General features: G+C 39.9%; 1 protein-coding gene and 3 non-coding genes across 8 annotated transcripts in view; 2 read left to right on the top strand and 2 right to left on the bottom strand.

Annotated features, from left to right (window-relative positions):
* The window catches only part of FARS2 (phenylalanyl-tRNA synthetase 2, mitochondrial), a 210,384-nt gene that overhangs the window by 93,121 nt on the left and 96,855 nt on the right, over positions 1-20,408 (bottom strand). The window lies entirely within an intron of this gene.
* On the bottom strand, positions 7,104-7,175 carry TRNAP-AGG. Its single transcript has one exon. It is a non-coding gene; the product is annotated as a tRNA-Pro (tRNA).
* TRNAP-AGG lies at positions 14,062-14,133 on the top strand. The gene has a single exon. It is a non-coding gene; the product is annotated as a tRNA-Pro (tRNA).
* On the top strand, positions 14,653-14,724 carry TRNAP-AGG. The gene has a single exon. It is a non-coding gene; the product is annotated as a tRNA-Pro (tRNA).

Below are 20,408 nucleotides of genomic sequence, written 5' to 3'. Positions count from 1 at the left end.
ACATTACACCAGTAAATGGAAATTGTGTTTCGAGTACTTTCTTGGCCTTTTCTTCCTCTTCCTGCATTCTACAAAGTGCCTACAGGCACTCTTCAAAAATGTTATAATTTATGTCATCAGCTTATCTTGTTCACAGTAGTACTACAGATCTCATGTTCTTCTTGCCTACCAGCAGGATATTTAGTTATAGACTATTTCTAAAATTAACCCATCATCTCCTTATGCAGCAGGCAACGATGAAGTTATGAATTGAAGAGGAACTAATTGTTGTTTCTTGGATGCTCAAATCAACATGTTTCCTCTCCACTTTCTAATCTATATGGAATTTCTGAGCTATTGCATTTATTTCTGAAAAACAACATTTCCTAAACAGCAGCACAAATTGTATTACACTGGCATAGTGTTTGCAAGAGTTTCACACAGTATAGTATTAGGAGTTTCTATACAGATACAGTTGGAAGAAGGGTAACATTGTGATGTCCCATGTTAATATATTAAAAACTATACAAGAAAAGTTGAAAAAAATAATAAAAGCACAAGAAGAGGTTTTGCTTGAAGCTCTTGAAATAATTTGTGAAAGCATCTTAGTTGTACATTTTGCACAGGCTTCTTGCCCAGTCTCGTAAAGCAGTTGACACAGTATGTAAAGGATGATGGAAACAGATGCAGAAGCAATAAAACATACAAGTGGAGCAGATTATGCTCTGCAATTGTTGTGAGCAAAAAAGCATGACTACAACAATGTTACAATAAATGAAATAAATAGGAAAGGAAGAGAATCCTACAATGGCTTGTTTTTCCCTCAGGGACTAATATCTTGCCAAGACTCCACTGTTCTTATAACTTCAAAATGAAGTTCATATATAGTCTTTCAATGGCCAATTCTAAAACCCCCTTTTATCTTTAATAACATTTCCTAGCAAGGTGTATCAATAGCAAAATGCCCCATTTCACATGCAGGGCAGTTTTCCTAGGGATGACAGGCAACCAAGTAAGTGCATGCTTTTTGCTAAAATGAAAACTAAAATCTTGCTTTATCAGATCACAATAACCCCAAAATAGGGCCTTCAGACAACAGCAATGTTTCTCCAAAAGAGTGAACTCATGAAACTTGTTTTTCTTCTTCTCATGCAGATTTTTTCTTAGCAATGCACCTTATCAACAGCAAAGCACATCCACAATAGCACAATTTAGCAGCAGCAAGTTTGTTCTGCTGGGATGAAGCACATCAATGGCACATCTAATACACAGGCTCACTCCTCCTAGGCAGGACTGGAGAGTGACACATGCACTGGCTGCAACCTACACTAAACTACGCGTTACACTGAATTTCTGATACATTTATTATGTCTATGTAAGCTCAGCAGTATCCCACAGCCAAGGTCCTGATGAATTACTGTAGTTACAGTTGGTGAGTGGAGTTGCCTGGCTAATTAGCAGCCAGGAATGAAGGGAGGGCTCACTGTAAAGCAATGTGCTGTGGGATAACTCCATAACTACCCTCTCCCAAGACATACACATTGTACACTATAGTTCACTCCCCTATATTGAGATCAACAGCAAAAACCAAAACAGTCTTTACTTTGGGAGGAGAAGGGGATTTCCTGAGAAAATACATTTGAAGAAGGCAAAGACTGCAACATAATTCCCCCCAGTAAACATTCAAAACTGCAAATAAGATGGGCTTGAGAAAAAATCAGACTTCACTAGAAGTGGACTCAAAACTATAGGTGCATGTCCAAGAGCTCACCTGAAGCTGTACAGTTATGCAATTATATAGTTGAGAGGTAAACAGAGGTTTAACAGATGATGAAAGATTATTGTGATAGAAAGATAATCTATGAAAAATGGAAAATGCTCACTGATGTTGAAGGTTTGCAGTAAACTCCACAAAGGAGCGATCTCCAGAGAAAGAGATCCTGCCTTAGTGGCAGTCAGCCCTTAAATGACATCTAGGAGAGGTGGAGCCAAGCTCCACCCCTTCCGGAAGCACAGCTGAATTACCTTCATCTGTGCTCCCATAGCTGACTCATTGCTTGCCTCAGATGGTTAATCAGAGGTTCAGGCTGTGATCAACGTTTTCCCATACAGTAGACCAATGAAAACAACAGGGGGCAGGGAACGGGGGAACAAACCAAAGCACACAGACTTCAGTGAGGCATGGAAGGGTGCTTGCCTCACAGCCAACCACCCCACTCAGTGCACTGGGCAGGTACAGATACAGATACAGAACCCTGGCCTGACTGGATGAGGCGTGTGTGTGAGTATCACTGCACCTAAATGTGAGAAAGCCAATATCCACTTCGAGTTATACATCTTCCTCATAAAGTATTTTCCTGGAAATGTTCTGCTTACACATCCAACGTAAGCAAACAGTTACTGCTTTACTAACCAGGAATTTTACTTCATTGCTAAAATATTTAAATGAATTAACAAAGAAGGCTTTTCTTTCTGGAGGAATGAATATATTAATAAAAATCTTGCTCAGTTCAAAAGCTGCGATTTAAACTCCCTTTACAAAGAGATTCCTTTCTCAAGATAAAACTCACTAGTTCTCTAACTAATGTTCCTATTTCATCATTGATAATTAATTTGCTGTTATGAACTGATCTCAGTTGTGGGGAGGTAACACGATTGACACAGAACGATAAAAGAAATGTTACTCTCCCTAATTCTATAATTACTATGTAATAATAATTAATGAAATACTGCTTTGCTAGGTGAAAGGGCTCCTGTGCTTTTAAGATTTACTCTCATGATCAACTGTATCCCCTTATAGCTATAGGAAATAAAATTATAAGAAGATTCATCCTAAAAAATAGACCTGCACATAGCTCTTAATTACATCTTGTTTCTTTTGCAGATTGAAATTTGGCAGTAATTGCTGTAGAAGCTCATAACCTCGGTAATTGTTGCCCTGCACTCATTTAGAGAAGTCCATGCTGAATCTCAGTCCCACTTGTCAACATAGAAGAATTTGAAAAATATCAGCACTAGTTTCCATGGACAGATACTAATTGGGTTGTTATTTTGTCACTGTGTAAATTCTCAGTGACCTTTCCAAAAAGAACTAACAAGTCAATAGAAACTGTTTCTTCTCGACTTTCTCCACCTCCTTGTTGTTATTATTATTATTATTATTATTTTAAACAGCCACCATGTCTCTTCATCTCTTTTCAGCCGCATACTTCTTTTTCCCTTTTCATAAGGCAGAATGTGTAAGTTAGTTGGTTTCTTGTTCATCTTCTTACTTTGCCTTTTACGTTAATGGACATTTTCTCAGTTGCTAACTCAACTAACCCACTTAGTACTGAAAGCAAAAAAATCAGATTTCCAGAACCAACTATGTTAAGAACTCATGCCACTCTTCAAATATGAAAATATAACAAAAATGCATACAGAAGGGCCAGTTTTCAGCAGCCGATACACATTTGTGTATCTTGTAAAGAGATGACATCTCAACACACATAATCTGCTTCTGTCTATGTAGACCCACCGAATTTACCAAATATTTATTTGTAACTACAAATTCCATCGGCACAGTTACAGGCAAAAATCGAACCAGCTCTGCACTTGAGCACTTCCTCTGGTGGGCGATGGGTCTTGCTAACACTGCAGACAACAGAAACCCAAAGTGATTATAAAGAAAAAAAATGACAGCATGAAGAGCTCTAGGAAAACCATCTATCTCCTGACAGCAAATGTACGCAAATGTACACATCATGGGAAGCAAACAGGAAAAATTAGAAGTCTAAGAACAGTTTCAGAACTGTGGTCTGACCAGGATGACAGCATTACAGCCATGGTGGAAGAGCTCGCTTGACTGCAGTGCTGGAGCAACGAATGGATGCAGGCTTCTTTGACAGACTTAAAACAGGGCGGAACAAAACCCTGTTCAACCTCTTTTGCCTGGATGTGCTTTGACCATACAATTATAGAATCACTAAGGCTGGAAAAGACCACAAAGATCATCTAATTCATGATGTGGACTACTGGCTTCCAGAAGCTCCCTTCCAACCAACAAAATAAGTTTTGTTTGTTGGTTTTTGCCCTTGTTTTATAAAAGAAAACACTCAATCACTTTCATTAATTCATTAAAGAAGAATACTGCAAGCGAGATGCTTACAGAGACCAAAATACAAACGAGAGACGTTATGAGTTTCCATAAGTTACTGAAAATACAAGACATTCATCCACACAAGATACTAAATTTTGCATAGTGTTAGCTAACAGTGAAAAATGCAGAAGTTCACTACATATAAAAACCATACAATCCTTGCCAATCGTGTTAAACAGTATTTTTTGCTTCTTTCCTAAGATCCTTATTCAAATTTTATGTTAATATTTTGGGAAGCCAAATCCTGTCAAGCATACAACACTTCACACCATAATCCTGAAATAAATTATCATGCTTTCATATTAAATATATTCCAATGGAAAAAAATTATACATATCCAGATCCTCACATTTATCCAGCAAAAACTGCCCCGACTTCAACTCCACAATTCCATTAACATTCTGTTTGGAAACCTCTCACATTACTCATAGCATCTTGATATCCACACTGAAAAAATGAGTGAGAAAGTATGTGTCCCAATATATACTAAAAAGCAAACCGGAGATCCTTGGAAGATGTTTTGCCAAAAAGGACAAACCAACAAAACACTTTTCTGGCTAAAGTCCCTTGACATTTTTAATATCTTGTTATCTCAGACTGTAAGGAAAAAGATAAAAAGCTTGTAAAAGTACCAAATACTAATTAGCAAAGCCTCATCCATACATTTGTTTGCTAACTGGAAACTGGACATTTTTATACTGTGCAGCGAGCAGACAGATCTAAGTTAAATATGAGAAATAGTAACAGTCATCAAATGAACAGACAGGTACGTAAAACTATCTAGACCCAAGGGGATTACACACTGCAACTCCTTCATTACTAATATAGGATAGGAAAATTGATAATACCAAGCAGAAAACTCCCTTACAAGGAGATCTCACCATCTGGCTTATCTGAAACCCACAGGGAGTTAAACAATAAAGGACAATAATTTTCCATCAGCGATGCAGCAGCACAGAGCGGAGGACAAGAACCAGACAAACCCCAGAGAGATCTGTGTTTTGAAGCATTTTTGTAGCTGGATTCTTTTTATTTTCTTGCAAACATTAACCCCTACGGAAACACTGTTGGTGATGATTACTCTCTACTGTAGAAATTATGAAACTTGAAGCATATCAGTAATTTCCTCACAGAAACCAAATCATTAGCTAATTGATTAATACAGCTCAGAATCATTGATTTCTAGAACTGATGCCTGAGTCATGAAAACATACTTACGCACAAGTTTGTGCACTCTAACTTTGGGAAGCTTTTGAGCTTCCAAATGTAGTAAGTTCTGTATCACAATGCCACATTAAGATAATTTTTAAGTTACTAATTTAAATCTAACCAATTACCTGCTTGTTCTGTTTATGAGGAATCAGCCACAAACTGAAAAAGTAGGAATCCATGACGCGTACTTTAATTTCTCAAACACATTTTATCAAAAAACACAGACTATAAAACTCCCTTACTCTGTTCCCCATTAGTCATTCAGGAACAAGTTACACTTGTCGGACAACAAAGACACTCAATTACAAGCATGCTGTATATTATACGTATGCAATAAAAAGCAACATCATATTTCCCCTTGTCAGCTAACTGCTAAGTGTTTGCAGCTAGAAATAATGCTAGAACCAAATACATACAGTATTTGTCTATCCCATTTATATACTGTAGTTTTTTCCCCACACATATTTATCTGATAAAAATATTAGTGGTCAGGGGGAAAAAGTGTGAAATGGACCACTGCTCTGCTCTAACACAGAACTTGCTAAATTTCATTATCTCTCTTTCATTTTTATATTCCAAAAATACACATATCTTTAAAAATGCAAAATACCATTAAATCACAATAGTTGCATGGGCATGACGTGGCATTAAAATAGTATAAACTCGACAGAATCACCACACTTCCATTTCCCTTGTCAGTTCCTAGGATGTATTGTGCACGAGTGGCACATAATTACAAGATGTTTTTAGCTTCTAAGCACCATTATCATCATGGTTGCCTGCTTTCCTGAACAATTTAAGACGTTACCAACCATTAAAATACAAGCAGATTAATCAAGGTGTCCTCAGAAAATTACCACGAGAAGTTTGGAGATACATTTAGCATAAGCTTTCATTCTACTAAATGAATGTAATTCCCTTAAGCGAGGTAGAACAGTATCACCATATAGTAGAGCAGATCCTCCAGTAAATGTAAATCCTTTCCTCTTTTTGTGCCACAGTAGAAACAGAAGTTCTTCTAACAAACTCCAAAAAAGAATAACCATCAACAGCAGAATTCAGTAGGTACTCACTGTGAGTCCTCCAAAATGGCTTGACAGCAGTCCTGAAGAGAAGAATTTCGGGGTGCTGGTTGATGAAAGATTCAATATGAGCTGTCAATGTGCACTTGCAGCCCAGAAACCCAAGCGTACCCTGGGTTGCAGTGGGATGAGCACGTCAAGGGAGGTGATTCTGCTTCTCTACTCTGTTCTCATGAGACCCCACCTGGAGTACTGTACTCAGTTCTGGGGCCCCCAACACAGAAGGACACTGAGATACTGGAGCAGGTCCAGAGAAGGGCCATGAAGATGATCAGATGGCTGAAGCACCTCCCCAACAAGGACAGGCTGAGAGATTGGGGACTCTTCAGACTGGAAAAGAGAAAGGTCCAAGGAGACCTTACAGCAGCCTTCCAGTACCTGAAAGGGCCATAAGGGAAGCTGGGGAGGGACTTTTTGTAAGGGCATGTAGCAACAGGACAAGGGGGAATGGTTTTATAATGGAAGATGGTAGATTTAAACTTGATATGAGGAAGAAATTCTTTACTGTGAGGGCTGAGGAGATGCAACTGTTGAGGCATTCGTAGGGCACACAGGTCCTTCTCTACTGAGCTGCTAACCAGCAGATCTGCCCCTAACCTGCACTGATGCATGCGCCTATCCCTCCCACAAGTGCACAACCCACCTCTTGTGCACTTGTTGAACCTCAGCACGTGCATTTCTCACCAAAACAAGGGCTCGTCCGGGATTTGAACCCGGGACCTCTCGCACCCTAAGCGAGAATCATACCCCTAGACCAACGAGCCAACTTGTAACAACTCCATGGAATCATTCTCTCCAACTCCCGACTCACAAACCACACCACAAAACCCAAATTACATGTCTCACATCCATGGGCAGACGCTACTTCAACTCCAACAACCTTGGCACTCTGCTACACGGAAAAAAGCTCCTCTGACACCACACCCTGATACCTTACCTCAGCACTGCAGAAATTCATACGCTTAACCATCCCAGACCACTTGCAAGAAGATTCATATCACTCCTCTCAATGATGCCTTCAGGGGACGCCTTTCATAACTTCTCACTAAAATGCGCCTTTCCGCACTTCACGTGTCATCAAGGAAAACAACATCGCACAAACCTGTGACGGCTGTCTCCGTACATCAAGATGGATGATTTAGCACAATTCTTCTGTTCTTTCAACCCTTTACAAATCATATGGAAATCAAAATCAGAAGCCTACAGAGATGACCAGAGGCCTGTAACACCTCCCCTGCAACAACAGTCTGACAGATGGGGCTCTTCAGCCTGGAGAAGGGAAGGCTCCAGAGGCACCTCATAGCGACCTCCCAGTACCTGAAGGGAGCCAACAGGAAAGCTGGGGAAGGACTTTTTATGACGGCATATAGAGACAGGATGAAGGGAAATGGCTTTAAACTGGAAGACGGTTGTCTTTGACTAGATATTAGGAAGAAATTCTTTTCTGTGAGGGTGGTGACACACTGGAACAGTTGCACACAGAGGTTACGAATGCCCCCTTCCTGGAAGTATTCCAGGGCAGGCTGGATGGGCTTCTGGGCAGCCTGGTCTAGAGGGAGGTGTCCCTGTGTACAGCAGGGGGTTGGAACTATGTGATCTTGAAGGTCCCTTCCAACCCAAACCTTTCTGTGATTCTATGAAAATCGCATGACTTAATCTTACTTACACAGACATACTGCACAATTAAAACTAGAAGAAAAACTAAGCAAAAAGGATAAATGTTCATTTTGGGTTCATAATACATTCTCTCAATACCTATGTAAAGGTACCTAGAATCACATGATGATAGGCTTTTGGATTCATAAAAAGAAGCCCTACTCTGAAAGAGCCCTGCACTTTATGTACAGTCAATGGACTAGCACTAAAGTTTGCTCATGAGAGGCAGAACAAAAGTACCCTGAACACACAAGCAGAAGATGGAAAATAAAGGAAAGAATGAAAGAAAGGAGAACAGAAGGAGGTAGGAAAGAAAAAAAAAACCACAACCAAACAACACTTGCACAGACTGGTTTCCTTAACATGCTCAGCTGGTGTGAATTAGTATGAAAGCTCTTCCAACGTTGGTGAAACTGTGCCAATTCAGACCAGATGAGATCGAAGCTGTTGTTAGGCAAATGGAAAAGGAAAAAAAAAAAAAATAGGCCCAGTTATTATTTATTCTAATTTCTATGTACATGCACATAACAGATATACCATTGGTTTCACCACTGTTATTCCTAGCTCAAAGTGTAAGTATTAGAATCAGAAGTTTTGTGTTTCCATCGTTTGCTCACATTTATTGAACGCACAACTGCTTGAGCTCTGTAACAAAATTTCAGATAAAATTCACCTTAATTCATATTTCATTAAGAAAAAACACAACAGAGAGTTGGGCCAGGCAAGGCAAGTTGTATGTTTTATTAGAAGCCATGTGATTGGCTTCGGAAAAGAAGTGAAGAAAATTCAAGCATTGAAAACACAAAAAGAAACCAAAGAAAAGCAGACTCAGGCCAATTCCAATCTCTCCTCAACATGGGAAGAAGGTTTAGATCAACAAGTGTGCTTTGTTAATCTGTCACCCCAATACCTGGAGTGTACAGTCGTCATGCTATTGTGTGCAGCTGATACTCATCTAATGGAAGGGACCTCTAGAGATCATTGAGTCCAACCCCCCTGCCAAAGCAGGCTCCCTACACCACGTCACACAGGTAGGCGTCCAGGTGGGTCTTGAATATCTCCAGAGAAGGAGACTCCACCACCTCCCTGGGCAGCCTGTTCCAGTGCTCCGTCACCCTCACCATAAAGAAGTTCTTCCGCACATTCGTGCGGAACTTCCTATGCTGAAGTTTCAAAGACTGCAGAATGCTCCCACTGCTCTCAATAACCCAAAAGCCAGTGATTTTCAATTTTCTGCACCTACCATTAATCTCATTATAAATTTATCATTACTTTAGTTTTATTAGACCAGCTTAAACTAGCAAATCTGCCACCTGTTATCACAGAATCACAATGGAGACCTGATCCTCAACAATTTTGGACCTTAAAATTCACAGCCACACAAATATGCTATGTAAAAGAAGCTGAAAAAGACTGCCTGTATGCATCTTTTCTGTCCTCAAATCCACACAGTTCAAGAAAGAAAGGCAGATTAATTTGCACAAATACAATTCAAGCACTTCACAGATAACTATGTATGTATGTATGTATGTATAAGAAGTACTGTTCTCTGCCCTTAAACTGCTCTGTTTCCAAAGGCCATGAACATAGCAAAAACAAAACTAAACAAAACAACCCCAAAAGCTACCAGAATAGAATCTTACTTATAGAAACACTTCCAGGAGATGACATACAAATACTTCCTATTCCTCCCAGCTACCACTGAGAAGAGAAAGTTTTGTGCCTCACAAAAACTGTAAAACTGTTCTGCTTGCTCTGTGTGCCAAAATGGAACACAATATTAGGACATAATTTGAGGGGGAAATAAATAAATAAATAAACAAACAAATAATTAAACAGATAAATGTATGTTGTGGGAACAGTGCTAATGATACCAGGTTTGATACTGTTCAATTGAGCCAATAAAATACACTGCGATCATCAACATCACTGTGGAGCTCTTCTATATACTTGCCATGGTTGATGAGCACAATCAATAAAGATTTAGAAATATCCTAAGAGCTTAGAAGCTTACACTGGTCTTTTAAGGTCACATGAGCTTAGGTTTCTCAGGTGAAATAAAGGCACAAGGCTATCACTCAGGCTGTTAAATGGTGCCTGTCAAAAAAAGAGGCAGGCCTGATTATTTCAACTATAGTAGATAAATCCAGGGTGCTCAGCGACCATATTAGAAAGCACGTACAAACTTCAGAGGACTGAGTTACTATGACATGTCTTCAAGATCTATGCAAAAAAAAATCATTACTAACAAGCTTTTATTTCTTAAGCCTTCCACCTTAAAGCTTAACTGGGTGACAACAATGGTCCGTTAATTAATTGAGAGAAAAATGGTAGTAGGCTGGTACTTCCAAAGCCAATGGTACTTTGCACCCAAAGTCATCCTATTTCTAACGCTGTGAGATTTGATTTCACTGTTCAGTGAAGTGCCATCTAACAGCTGCACACTGGAGATACAGACACAGCAAAAAATAGGCTGCACGTTGCAGCAGCTCTAGTTTCAAAACCTCAGTGATGTCTACTTTAGGTCACCATCTCAGCCACAGTCTTGCAATTGAAAGCAGCAAGTAGCTGGCAATCACTGACACTGATGATACTCGAAGGAATTGGACTACAAGTGTTCAATCATCAAGCATAGCAGCAGAACTGATCACAGAGAAACACACAGACATCAAAGCGCTGAGATACAATTCTCTTAAGAACCTCCTGCAACACACAGAATTGCAGAGGGAAATCTGGAGATCATTTGGTCCAGCCCGCTCCTCAGGCAGGGCCACCTAGAGACATGTGCCCAGGGCTGGGTCTCACTGAGTTCTATCTCTTACAGACAGTGACATGAGTCAGTAATTTGATATTGCCTCTGCTCTGGATTGCAACAAACACAATAGAAAAACCATCTGGAAATAATTAATGGTGATGCAGAAAACAAGAATGGAAAACACTGTTAGAGAAAGCCTCAAAACTTTTTCAAGGACGTTCATCTGTTTTGGATTCCAGATGGACAACACAAAGCATTCACACTCCTTCATGCATTTTGTCTGACGTGTTAAGATTTCCATCTTTCTGAAATGACCCTTTAAGCAATAAAAGGCCGATAACAGCTTTATTTAAGAACTCTCAAAAACATTCCAATAAGAAGGCAAAAGAAGAATTTTCATCTTTACGAAAAACCTCAATAGCCGCCATAAACAAAGTATTATTCTACATGACTCCCAGATGATCTTCTGTATCAGCAGAAAAGAATAATATTTAATCTGTCCTTCCTTGCAACAAGGTAATGCTTCAAAAGATTAAACATCTGCTCTGGGTGGGGTACGTAAAAAAAGGAATTTAGAGCCACTCTGCAGGAAAAAAACACCCAAAGTGCATGGATTTAGGAAAGACCATGATGATAAATGTATGTTGATTATTTGCTTAATACATTTGGAGTATATTTTCTCATTTATTTAATGGTTTTTTTTTCTTTCCACAAGGAAAGATCTTCCACTGGGACTCATAAAGGCAGTAATATTTTGGTAAGTTACTATTACACTAAGAATAGTAGAGATTGTCTCACATTTTCTTGTTCACAGCTTTATAATTAACAAAGTAGAAATGTAGGCTGTTAAGTTTGAAGGAAGTTTCCCCAGAGAGATCAAATAATCCAAAGCAGCAACAGCTTTCTACAGTTCTGAATATAATTAGAAGAGCCAATTTCTTTTTATGGTGTAAACAGTCAGAGTTAAGTAGATGTGCTTTGGTGATTGTCGCTTCATTCCTAAGGGCACCTGCAAGAAAGTCAAGATACTCTCTGCCACATCTGTAAAGTACTAATGTTAATTCATGTCATATTAACAAACGCATTTTCATAGGTAGGAGCACTTTGTCACCAACATTTCAATGCTGAATCTGGAGTCAGTACTGCAAACTGAAGGGCAGATCACCAGCACAAGGGTTGAACAAACCTCTCCACAGAAACATAGTTCTCCTAAACTCTGGCTCCGTTGTTAAGAAAACATCTCTCTGCTATGCTTAATGGAGCTGAGTATTGCAAGTGTGATCACAACTACAAAGCAATGTACATTTGTATATTTACATACAGATAGAGATGTATATATCTCACAAAGATGCTCCATGCTTCTGAATTAGTATTTTCAGGGTTACTAAGAAAAAGCTCTTTTTAAGCCCAGATGGCTATAAGTGAGAGCTAAGCGTGCAGATGGAACACAGGATTTTCACTTGAGAGTAGAGCTTAGCAGAGATATCACAGAAGACAACAGTGCAGGACAAGTACAGCACAACACTGGAAGAGCAGCCTGCAGTACAGTGCCAAGACAGGAACAACAAGCAGCTTCCCTCTCCTCCTGGTGGCCTAACAGAATGTCACACTGGACGGTGCCACAGGCTTTCAGGGTGTAAAAGGTGGCTACTACAAAGCAAGAGTAGTGCCAGCATTTCTCCCTCAGTGCTCAGGGAGGCATGCTCCTACAACACAGAGCACCAACATCAAAGCACCCAACATCTGCTATGGCTGTGGATCCCACAGAAGTTCTCAGTCTGTGGCTCCTCAACAAGATCATATTTTATATCCTAGACAAATACAGCTAAAAAGCTCTCTTTTTCCATCACTGCATCTATCTCTCACAGAGAAAACACATCCCTACAGACATCATTTCAGTGCTCCGGACACCTTTCCGCCTCATCACCACCCGTCTGCCTGCTGACTCCTGCACCTTCTCCCTTAGGATCCACCTCAGATGAAAACAATCTGACTAAAAAGAGGTGCTGGCTGGCAGCAGCATGCATTGGAACCACATGATGCCATACATCAGCACTTCTCATTTTGAGTGGCTCTTTGTAAATCAGGTACAACACTGAAATTAGGGATGGATTGTCTACTTCTTTCTTTTTGATGATGCAGCATGGCGGCTACCAAGGCTGCTACAGTTTTCAAATACACAAATCTTTCTCGATCACTCCATTGTATATTATTCCCACAAACGTGCATATAGATTAGAAGTATGCTTTTCAAAAAGAATTACAAGAGATTTCAAAAAATATAAACACCTCTTGTTCAAATTGCTTTTAAAGGAAGTTTTAGTATCTGGCTCCTCTAAAAGAAGAATCCAATCTTTATGGGGCCAGCACCAGGAATCAAAAAGTATGGCCCTCTGAACTTTCAATAATCAATATTATCAAAGAGAAGCAAGAGCTAGATGGTTCTAGTGATGTGCATCCAATAATGTCCAATACAGTTGGCTGCCAGTACCTCACTGCAACAGTTAGTTGTTCATTAACTCTTTTTTCCCTTTACCACCCAAGATTATCACTGCACAAATGACATAATACGTACGTTATTCCATTCTTTTTTTCTGTTGGAAATGAAAGAAGCATGTATGAATGTCTATTACTCTTTATGTGATCTCTGTCTGAAAAGGGGCTGTAAAAACAAAATATGTGCAAATAGAACAAAGATCTCAATAAGCTAAACTTGCAGGAGTAAAATACACACTGGCAAAACCCCAGATCTTCAACAGATTCTGAATATTTGCTGTCTCAGATCACAGCAGGCTTGATAATAAAGACATTCGTAGAATCACAGAAAGATTTGAGTTGGAAGGAACCTTCAAGATCACGCAGTTCCAACCCCATGCTGTACAAAGGAACACCTCTCTCTGGACCAGGTTGCTCCATCCAGCCTGGCCTGGAATGCTTCCAGGAAGGGGGCATTCATAACCTCTGTGGACAACCTGTTCCAGTGTGTCACCACCCTCACAGAAAAGAATTTCTTCCTAATATCTAGTCAAAGTCTACCGTTTTCCAGTTTAAAGCCACTTCTGTTCATCCTGTCTCTACATGCCGTCATAAAAAGTCCCTCCCCAGCTTTCCTGTTGGCCAAGGCGTTGGAGTTGAAGAAACGCCTGTGCACAGTTATGAGACATGTAGTTTGGGTTTTGTGGTGTGGTTTGTGAGTCGGGAGTTGGACAGAATGATTCCATAGTGGTGTTGTTGTAAGTTGGCTCGTTGGTCTAGGGGTATGATTCTCGCTTAGGGTGCGAGAGGTCCCGGGTTCAAATCCCGGACGAGCCCTTGTTTTGGTGAGAAAGTGGAGTCCCTTCTACTCAGGGAGGTGTTACAGGCTTCTGGACATCTCTGTGGGCATCTGTCCATGCTGATCTTGATTTCCATGATTTGTAATGGGCTAAGAGAAAAGAAGAATTATGCTAAATTGTCCATCTTGATGTATGGAGACAGCTGTCACAGGTTTGTGCGATGTTGTTTTCCTTGATGGCACGTGAAGTGCAGAAAGGCGCATTTTAGTGAGAAGAAATTAAACATGGCCCCTGAAGGCGTCATTGAGAGGAGTGATATGAATCTTCTTGCAAGTGGTCTGGGATGGTTAAGCGTATGAATTTCTGCAGTGCTGAGTGCTGAGGTAAGGTATCAGGGTGTGGTGTCAGAGGAGCATTTTTCCGTGTAGCAGAGTGCCAAGGTTGTTGGAGTTGAAGTAGCGTCTGCCCATGGATGTGAGACATGTAATTTGGGTTTTGTGGTGTGGTTTGTGAGTCGGGAGTTGGAGAGAATGATTCCATGGAGTTGTTATAAGTTGGCTCGTTGGTCTAGGGGTATGATTCTCGCTTAGGGTGCGAGAGGTCCCGGGTTCAAATCCCGGACGAGCCCTTGTTTTGGTGAGAAATGCACGTGCTGAGGTTCAACGAGTGCGCAAGAGAGGTGGGTTGTGCACTTGTGTGAGGGATAGGTGCATGCATCAGTGCAGGTTAGGGGCAGATCTGCTGGAAAGCAGCTTAGTAGAGAAGGACCTGTGTGCCCTGGTGAACAACAGGCTGATCATTAGCCAACAGGCTTCTCCTGTCATCAAGCAGACCAAAGGTCTCCTGTTGTGCACCAAAAACTGTGACCAGGGGAGGTAGTGTCTGCCCTCATGAGGCCATGTCTACAGTTCTGGGTCTCCCAGTTCAAGAAAAAGAGGGAATTTCCAAAGAAAGTCCAACTGGAGAGCCACAAGAATAAGGGGACTGGGGCACCTCCTTTATGAGGATAGGCTGAGGAGAGACCTAGGACTCTTCAGTGTGGAGAAGAGAAGGCTAAGAGGGGAATCTCACTGCTGTTTACAGATATCTAAATATGCAGGAGTTATGTTGATGGATGCAGTCTCTTTTCAGTGCTGTGCAGCAATAGAACAAGGGGCAATGGACACCAATGGGAACACAGGACGTTCACTCCGGACATATGGAAGAATTTATTCCCTGAGAGAGTGACAGAGCACTGGAACAGGGTGCCCAGAGAGATTCTGGAGCGTCCTTCTAGGGAGATATTCAAGACTCACATATGCACCCTACCCTAGAGAACCTGCTTTAGCAGTGGGTTGGACTTGATGATCTCTTGAGGTCCCTTTCAATCTCTATAATTCTGTGATTCTGTAAAACAAGGTTGTCAGTTTCTGCCTCTGATCTCACTGTTTAGACCAGATGTCGTGGGAAAGGAGAACAAAGGGCTACGCATTGATGAGCATCAGCTCACACACTCTCCTGCTACACAGTACCTTTGTTGTCCCAGAGAGCCTCTGGCCGAAAGGGAAAGTGCAACTATTAGGCAAGACAGGACTGTGCTGGCAAATAGTCTTTTGTGGATCCCAAGAATCACACATTTTAAGGTTTTTTTTTCCCAGCCTATAAGAGATACACTGACGTTTCATACACTGCCTTGTTCTGATAAAAAATATACTTCTGGAGAAAAAAAGCAACTAAGGTAAGTAATCATCACGTTTTCCCTTTTAATATTTAATATGGAATATCCACGAGCAAAACTTCTGATTGTGGTACAATGTGCTTGCATCATCTCTGAATGTGTCACTGCATGCAATTAAGCTTCTGAAAGCGCATGAATAAGTAACACAGGAGGAGAATAGAATATTCAGCAAACACCTAAGGAGACCATCACATTAAATTCTGATTCATCTGGAAAGGAACTATGTTACACTGAAAAGTATAATTATGCATTTTGTCTTAATTAAATATGCTCTTAACAGTGAAACAGAAAGCATCTATGTTCTGTTCTTGGCAGTGAATGAGCACAGAGCTTAAAACTAGCATGTCCTCCCTGCCAAGTATAAAGTCCAGTACCTTTGGTTTTATTATTAACTCATTTATTAAAGTTTGCTGTTTTTGAAGCATTTTCCATGTAATAAATGCAACAACAAATGCAATAGGGGAAAAGTATAATGAACCAGTGGTCACTCATATGAGTGAGTCATCCAACAATGCGATTTTAGGTAAACAGTATGAACACAATTCAATACTTAATGAGAACATACACCACAAGCTTTCAATATAAACAATTGCTAAGAGGGTAAATGAAATCCTTCTGAAAGACTCAGGGTATTTTTCATTTCTTCCTGGAACTACAACGCACCCCACTTATTACAAGCGTTTTAACAAATATTTGCTTGAAAAACTGACAAATGCCATTTCACTAGGACTCAAAAAATGATTTTACTATTCCAGCATCATATAAAACAGCCACACAATGCTAATTCTGTACACTGGTTGTGTCAAAGTTTTGGGTCATCTCTTTTTTCTGACTGGTTAGTATTAGTGGATTCTGCAGAAAAAGGTCATTCAGGTCAGATTTCAAAGATGACCAGCTCTTTAGATAATCTGAAACTTAAAGCAGTACCGAACAGAGACTGTGAAAGAGAGTAACATGAAAAATAAAATCCTTTGTTGAGAATTCAAAGCCTTTTTTTAGTAGGAAAAAATACAAGAGGATACATTCTTTAAATATACATTTAGCCTCGTGGCCTTAATCTACAGAACTATGTTTCTGCACAAAGAGTAGAGCCAGTAGCTAGCTGTTATAGGCTGATTTTCCTTGTGCCGTTTTATTTTTGAACTTAAAAGGACATTAAAATGCCAAGTAACAAATAATATTGTCCCACTTCATGTAGTGATTCATTATTGGAAAGTAAGTACTAAATCTAGCCTGAACAAGAATTATGTAACAGGCAGTAAAGGTGAGGGGGAGGAAAAATAGTAAAGAATAAATACCAGATCTGCAAACTTTGGGCAATGGTTGAGAATTAGTACAGCAGATCCATCTATGATATGTGAAGCAAACTGCCCAAAGAAAACCATCCAAAGCAGAATCAAGAGGAAAACTGTTTTGTAATTAAGCATAACCATAAACATACACAGCCCTCCGCATGCATCTTGTCCGAGCTGAGCAGGGGAGAAGGGTCACCTCCCTCAGCCTGTTGACCACACTACTAATACAACCCAGGATGATGTGAGATTGTTGCTGCCTCACAGTTTGCATGTTATGCATCACTCTATGGACAATAAACAGGTACTCCAAGTTATTTTTTCTGTTCCTCCTGGAGCTATCTAATTATTTCTCACAAAAACTTTATGTGCATTTCAGACAAATCAAACTGTTGTGTTTCCCTAAGAAAAAAATTATTTACATGGATCTGGATGGCCATATTTATTTCTTCCTAAATAAACCTAACCTGTAATATTCCTGATATCTGTAATATCTAATTTCATCAGCTAGGATTTAGTAGAGTGCTCACTGTATAAGAAGACTGAGCCAGCAATGATAGAAAATCAAAATATGGCCCTAGACAGATTTGTGATGGTTCTTCAGTCAAATTTTTCACATATTTTTGAAACTCAAAACCTGGAATGTAACTTCTGTCTTCATAATACGTAGATATAGTCAACACAGAAAATGCGAGGTGGATACAAAGAAGAAAGACAGAATTTGACACTGGCTGTGACAAGCATGAAATATTCAAAAATAGAAGCTGTCTTCTTCCAGCACAAAGCTTGAGAAAGAGGTCCCTGGTTACCGCACACCAGTGGAGCTTTTTTTCCCACAGAAGTAGCATTACATACTTCCATCCCAAAATGCCTTCAACAATTTGGCTTAAAGTATGCTTACCAGCTCTTAAAACCATCACAACTTGGACTGAAACAAAGAAGCATCCCCTAAGCATGCTTGCACACTGTGACAGACTTTTCTTTCCTTAAAGTATGGAATTGCGGCTTTGACTCAGATCAAAATCGTACAGACTAAATAGGGAGAAAACCCTATGTTGGCTAGGTAAACATAAAAACGAAGGAATAGGAAAAGGAAATTCAAATAGGTGAAATAATAACACAAGTTTAATTCTATCTAGAAACTCAACTTCATTCTTTGGTGTCAGAGCAACATTTTTTGCTGTATTCCTTAAAGGGGTTTACTCTGGCAAGAACTCTTGCTGGCAGGATGTTGCTTCAGAAAACCATGCCTTGTTCTGGTCATTGTGAAGAATCTGTGCCTTTATCAGAGGAATTAAGGAAAACAAACAGAAGATCAAAGGAGATCTTTGACATCTTCATGATTGTCTTTGGAGTTTCAGAGCATGTCTCCATTAATTCTCTACTAACTTTGGGAAACTCTTAATGTAATGATTTTGCTGATGGCAGCCCAAGTGAGACTACACTAAGCTTGAAAACACATCTCTTTGATGAATGAAAGGAGACCCTGAAGTGCTAATTCTTCTAGCACTCTTTTCTTCTCATTTTCCATTCTTCAAGAAGTTAATCTAGTTAAGTCAAGACTGGCTGGAAAAACAGGGTTGCATCATTCTGTGATTTACATTCAGGAAAAAGTTGTGGAACAACAGTTTGTTATCAGTCTTTTGGTGTTTTTCTTGACAGATGGCATATATATAAACACGCATATTCTATTTGTTCTATTAATACAAGCTTTTTAAAAATTAAGTATGGTCATTAGAACTCGAAGTTTTCCCTTTCCAAATTTAATGAACCTAGTTACAAAACATAATACTGTATGTGGGTATCAGAGTATTCCTTTGCCAGTCGGAAGATAACTTCTTTTGCTTGAGGCAACCCTTTACAAGTACGCCATCTGGTAAACTGAAAATTGCACATACAACCTTATATGGTTATTACACTCTGGAGTTCTGGAATGCAGAGAGACCAGAACTGTTCAGAGGAATTACAAAAATCAGAGTGAAGAGAGCAGTGTCAGTCACTTATTACCTGGGCATAATCTAATCTAGCACAGCAAGACTCAAACAGTAGCTCCTCTGCATCCTGTCTCTGAGAAATAAAGAAGACAATTTCAATCTCCTCTGCTCAGCAGCTAAATAAACCTATGTCACTAGGGAGGTAAGACAATCCCTTTTTATATTTTGTTGTTTTGGATCTCTCCAATAAAGGAAAAAAAGAAAACCCCAAAACAGGTAAATTCAACCCAGGCAATCTCAGTTCGTTTGTTTCTGTGGAGATGGAGACAGAACGGGAAGAATAAAAAAAGCGAAATAATCTTCTGAGAAGAAGACACCAGTCATTCCAAATGAGAGAGCCCCCAGCGTGCAAGAAATTCATCACATAATCGCACAAACCATCCATCTAGAGCTGCTGCCTTATCCTTTTAACCACGAAGCCATAAAGGGCCTGCTTAGTCCTCTCGGCAACACAGTCCTTGTCCTCTTTGTTACAGTCATAGCCCTGAGTGACAACTTCAAATGCGGGACTCATCATAACACACAGCTTGCAGAACACACACGCAGCTGCACATATATGGGCTGGGCTTTGTTCTTTTGCCTCTTATTTTCACGGGGAACTCAGCTTTGCTTCTGAGAAGCAAAAGGATCCAGGAACACTACAGCAGCACAAGGACTAAACTGTTTCAAATCTTTACTCAAGAAGAAAATGTCTTTCTGTGTTGCTGGCTTGCCTTTCCATATTTAGCAGACCTGTTTGGTTTTTCCCCCAGATTCTGACATGAGCGTACAGATTTCACAGGTTTAAAAAGTAATGTTTTACTCTTGTGGCTGTGTAAAAATATGGCTTAGAAGTAGAACCACAGAAAACCAAACCCACAATCTGTATTTTTAAGCATCTTTTTTTAGAACGCTGAGCATTGGTTGCCATGTCTTTGACCAGAACTAACATCCCTTCCAGTGTGAGCGAGGCTGGAGCCAGGCACTAAGCTTCACTTGGCAAATTTCCTTCAAATACTAAAAATTCAAAAGAAAAGTAAGAATTATTTGCCTTCACCATTACTGTCATGTTGCAGGAGTGAGCAAATTCAGGAATATTTGACACAGATTGAAAAAACGTGGAAGAGCAGTGAAATTTATTATCAAATTCACAGCTTTGGGGTTTTCAAATACAGAGCCAAATACAGAGTGCTGAGCTGAGTTTTTGAAAGCATTATAGCTGGCTAAACTGCATGTTTGGCTAATGGAAAGGGGAGCAAAGAGCAATACACAGAGTGGCAAAACTAAGTCAGATCATGTCACAGTCATCACTTCAATAGAGTGTCTGAAA

Source organism: Coturnix japonica, chromosome 2 (genome assembly GCF_001577835.2).
Source record: "Coturnix japonica isolate 7356 chromosome 2, Coturnix japonica 2.1, whole genome shotgun sequence".
Taxonomy (NCBI): domain Eukaryota; kingdom Metazoa; phylum Chordata; class Aves; order Galliformes; family Phasianidae; genus Coturnix; species Coturnix japonica.
The sequence above is the reverse complement of the archived record's forward strand: the minus strand, read 5'-3'. Positions and strand labels throughout refer to the sequence as shown.